Source organism: Mandrillus leucophaeus, unplaced genomic scaffold (genome assembly GCF_000951045.1).
Source record: "Mandrillus leucophaeus isolate KB7577 unplaced genomic scaffold, Mleu.le_1.0 Scaffold573, whole genome shotgun sequence".
Taxonomy (NCBI): Eukaryota; Metazoa; Chordata; class Mammalia; order Primates; family Cercopithecidae; genus Mandrillus; species Mandrillus leucophaeus.
This window is the reverse complement of record NW_012106175.1, coordinates 1443662-1449154: the sequence shown is the minus strand read 5'-3', so window position 1 is coordinate 1449154 and position 5493 is coordinate 1443662.

Genomic DNA, 5493 nt, shown 5'->3' with positions numbered 1-5493 from the left:
GTCCTGTCCTGGAAGAGTACTCTGTGCTTTGCTAGCCTGGCTGAGTTCTGTAGAAAGCACTTTGCCAAGCACTAAGCTCTCCGCCCTCCCAACTGTGGAGCCCTGGCCTGGCCTCACGTCCAGTGCTCTACGCATGCCATTTGGCAGCTTGGAAACAAATTGAAGTTCACAAATCAGCAGTGTGGGCAGCTGGTCTCTTTCTCTACCAAACAAAGAGGGTAAAGCTAATGCAGGTCACTCCAAAGGAGGCTAAAGAGGGCATACATAGGAAATATTGCCTTGTATTGGAAGGCTATTGCCTTTCAAATGAAATTTAAAATTAAGGAGACTGAATTACAAGTGTCTGCTATAGGAAGTAATAGGAAGACCATTGATCAGCTATTGAAGAGAGAATCGCATTTCAGATATTGCAGAGTCTTAGGCTAATATGCACAACACTCCTGAAGAATTTTCAGCTCCCAGAGAAGTTAATCCCTTTAGCCTGAAAATACATGCATGCATGGACACACACATACACACACACAAATACACACACAAACTTTTTTCTTCTCGGGATACAGAAGCCTTATACAGACAGATCTGATTCACTAGTGTGGAAATAAATGACTCAATCCTGCTTCTTAACAGAGTACTATGTGTGAAAATGGCTTCAGGAGGAACAAAAAAGTAGAATAATTTGTTCTTATAGGTTAATCTTCTAGATCTCATGAAGTGTTTATTCTACCTGGATTCTAGGAGGCAAAGCCAGCAGACAGTTTACACAAAAGTCCCCTTTTGGAAATGGCTAGAATATCCCCCAGCAGGCCGGGCAGCAAAATCACAAGTCCCTGGTTGCAGGATGGTTCTCAATTGAATTCAGCAAGTATTTATCGAGCTCCTTGCTGTGCCCCAAGGCTGAGCTAGGCTAAGCCATAAACAGAATAAAAGATGGAGAAGAGCTATCATCTCCCCCACCCTAGGTCAAGTTGAACTGCTGGCTCCAGTTAGAGAGCTATGAGCCAGGCTTTGGGCAAATGCTCCCCACCTTCAGTGCAGGGTTGAGCTTCAAGCTGTGTCAGCCTTCAGGATAAGAACTGTCCAGTATTCACCCAGAATCTGAGGCAAGTTATGTCAGAAGTTCTTCATGGGAGGCAATAAGGAACATGGAAAAAGAGGGCAATTTAAAAGCCCAGTCCAGAGGCAGAAGCAGCAGCAAGTTGAGACTTGGATGGATTTGATGTGAGTAGGAGTCAGGCTTGTAGCCTTGGAATAAGAGAGAGGAAGTTAAAAGTGCAGTGGGTTAACAAATCCACTGCCTCACACACTCATTTTTTTTGGTAGTGAAAACATTTAAAATGTACTCTTTTAGCAATTTCGAAATATACAATGCATTATTATTTATTATAGTCACCATTCTGTGCCATAAATCATTAAATCAACTAAAAATAAAATTTTAAATTAAAAAATGCAATGCCTGTATCTGGCTGTTGAAGGCCAAGTAGAGAAAGACCCTGGATCCTTCAACTCATCCGTCTTTCATTTCCAGAGGGCAATTCCTTTACAATCATCATGGCCCCAGGGGTCCCAGCTTTCTTCACTGTCATAGTGGGCAATTTCATTTATGATAAAGAGCTCAAGTTCCAGAGTATAGAGCATGGGATTAATTCTAGGTATAACACTTATACACACACTTTGTATCCACGAGTCCTACCTTCATGCATTCAACCAACTGCGTCTGGAAAATATTTGGGAAAAAATTCCCAAAGTTCCCAAAAGTAAAATTTAAAAATTCACCAAGTACTATGTTAAGCCTATACTAATGTGGTAACATATACATTTATATTAGATATTATAAGTAATCTAGAGATGATTTAAAGTACATGGGAGGATGTACATAGATTATGTGCAAGTACTATGCTATTTTACATCAGGAACTTGAGCCTTGTTGTAGTCCTGGAACCAATGCCCCTCAGATACCATGGGGTGACTGTTAGGCAGGAACCTAGACCCAACATGGCAGTATCACCCGATATGGCAGGTCCTTTTTTAGGACTTCCCACCCTTCACGTCCTGCTAAGACTTTCAGCGCGGGTAAAAAGCCCGCGCCCACCAAAAACCCCCCGCTCTGCGCAAACTCCTGGACACGTCATTCCTCAGAAATCGAAACCTAACTCAGGAAACCGAAACCTACAGACCCCACCTACCTTGCCCTATAAAAGGCCCCGATACCTGCCCCGAGCACGACTTCCTTGGCCCTCCTCCTAGAGGACCGGTGAACCTCACCCGCAAGCCCAATAAAGGCTGCCTCTGTTCTCATCTGCCTCATGTCTTCTTGCTCGGCTCCCCATTACATTACAGTGACTGTACTTCTGAATCTCTATTTAATAATACATTCCTGTTGGGATGATGTAAGGATCCAATTAGATCATTTAAGTTAAGTAAGCACAGGGCCTGGCACAAAAGAAGCGTTCAGTACATGTTACCTATGACTTCATTCATTTTTTCAACAAATGTATATCAAGTGCCTACTAAGTTGGCCAAGTCTTGCTGTCTATGCCATGCAGAAATAAACCCAACACAGTCACTGTACCGCAGGAACATATAATTCAGGGAGAAAGAGGCCAGTGAAGAAACAACAGCTATAGCACAGAGTGAAGATGCTTGGAGAGGCAGCCAGAGGCTGCTGAACCATGGAGAAAGGCCACTGGGCCCATGCGGGGCCAGGCAAGCTTCTGGAGGGCTTCACTCCTGGTCTGCCTTGAAAAGCGAGTAAAAACTATCTTGGTAAAGAGGAAGACGGGCTATCAGGAGGGCAGGTCAGAAAGAGGATGCACCATGAGCACAAGTAGGAACATGATAAGCAGCAAGACGGTGCTTGGAGAAGAAAGATGATTAGCTTGGGGCTGAGAGTCTACTTAGGGAGCAGGGCCTGAGAGAGGCTGAGCCTGAGAGCTGGGCAGGGGCTAGAGCTTTTAGGGAGCACCAGATGGTTTGGTCTCTCTCCAGGGGTCATGGAGAGTCAGGAGGGGGCTCTGCATTCCAGAAGGATTGCTCTGGCATTGGTGACAAGCCCCTACTGAGGGAGAGAACATGTGGAGGCAGAGATGAGTGATCCACAGTGGCAGTCCAGGCCAGATGTACCTGGGGCTGACTGAGGGTAGTGGAGTCCAGAAATAATCAAAAGCAAAAAGTGGCAGAACTAGGAGGTAGGTTGAATATAGATAGTGGAAGGAAAAATCTAGGCCAGGCTTTTAGCTTGGGAGGCTGAGTGGTTGGTGGTGCTAGTCTCTGAAACAAAGCAGGAGGTAGTCAGGTTAGGGAAGGGAGGGTGAGGACTTTGGATCTGGAACAAGTTTGGTTGGACTAGCTTAAAGGACCAGAGATGGGGTCATTAGAGAAATGCAAATCAAAACCACAATGAGATACCATCTCATGCCAGTTAGAATGGCAATCATTAAAAAGTCAGGAAACAACAGATGCTGGAGAGAATGTGGAGAAATAGGAATGCTTTCACACTGTTGGTGGGAGGGTAAATTAGTTTAGCCATTATGGAAGACCGTATGGCGATTCCTCAGGATCTAGAACTGGAAATACCATTTGACCCAGCAATCCCATTACTGGGTATAGAGCCAAAGGATTATAAATCATTCTACTATAAAGACACAAGCACATGTATGTTTATTGCAGCACTATTTACAATAGCAAAGACTTGGAACCAACCCAAATGCCCATCAATGATAGACTGGATAAAGAAAATGTGGAATACTATGCAGCCATAAAAAAAATGAGTTCATCTCCTTTGCAGGGACATGGATGAAGCTGGAAGCCATAATTCTCAGCAAACTAACACAGGAACAGACAACCAAACATCACGTGTTCTCACGCATAAGTGGGAGTTGAACAATGAGAACACATGGACACAGGGAGGGGAACATCACACACCAGGGCCTGTCAGGGAGTGGGAGTAAGGGGAGGGAGAGCAACAAATACCTAGTGCATGTGGGGCTTGAAACCTAGATGACAGGTTGATAGGTGAGGCAAACCATCATGGCACATGTGTATCTATATAACAAACTTGCATGTTCTGCACACGTATCCCAGAACTTAAAGTAAAATAATAATAATAAAAGGACCAGAGGTGGGGTATCAAAAAGAAGGGTGAGATGACCTTGTTAATGGGGGCTAAAGGGAGTAGCTGGGCAGACAGAGGGCCCAAGCAGAAAGGGCTGGTTCCTCTGGGTCCTCTCATGGCTCCCATAGTATGTCTCCCTCTCTGCCAGCCTGCATAGGTCCCAGCTATGGTTGCTGCAGTGACATGAAGGCAGAATGACTTTTCTAGTCCTTGCAGATGATACTGGCACCATAATAGCTTCTTTATTGGTCCCCTTACCTCTCATATCTGCCCTCAAATGCATTCTCCCTCTCTCCTGCTCCTGCAGATTGATGTTTCTAAAAGACTACATAAATCAGGTTACTTCCTTGCTTAGGAATCTTCAATAGCTCCCTATTGCCTTCAGAAATCAGGTAAATCTTTTCAATATGGCAGTTTAATAACTTTCTGCTCTTATAGTGTCTACATGCTTTGCAAACAACTGAATAGAAAGGGGAATAAGTGCAGTTAGCTACTGGATATTTTTAAATGGATAGAGATGGTCTCAGAAATCTTAAGTATCTTCATTACCCTTCAGTATCCATTCTATTTGGTGATACCTTAGCCCCATTTATTGCCAAGCACCAAAGTGTCCTACAAATTCAGAAATGCAAAGGCTCTTAGACATCAGACAATTGCCCGGCTCTTCATGGGAAAAGCCCCTGAGGTGCCCCTCTCTCTAATGCTCCCTTCTCATACCCTACAGCCATTCCTTAGTTCTCTATGCATATGAACTGCAGATCCCTGGTGCCATTCTTTCTCATTCCCCTAGAGTTTTAAACATGCATTTTGTTGTTTTTCCCTTCTCCCTTATGCCCTTTTACCTTTTATACATTTTTTCTTTGCCAGACGAATTACTACTTATTACTTAGGCCTCACCTTAAAAATCTAGAACCTTCCAGAAACCTTCTCCAATGCCTTTGTCTGGGTTAGGTATCTGTCTTCTGCACTCCCACACCTAGGCTTCCTTCTTTCTGTCATATCACATCTCACACTTTATGGTTCTTGCTGCCCCTCTCTAGTTGTTGAGATTCTTAAGGCCAGGGACTGCGTATTGTTCATCTTTACATCACTACTAGTTAGCACAGAGACCCAGCATGAAATAGGTACTCCATAATGGATAACCTAATTTCTCAAAAAACCCAAAACTTGGGTCTGGGTTTAGGTTTTTGGAGAAATTAGGTTATCTATTAAAGAAATTAATAGTGTATCTATTAATAGACAATCATTTATCTATTAAAGAAATTAGTTTATCTATTATGAAGAGAAACAAAAAAGTTTGTTTCTCTTCATCAGGTTCACCTAGATGCCAGACAACTGCTGAATGCTTGCCTCCTCCAGAGTCAACAAGGCCTGCAATAGCA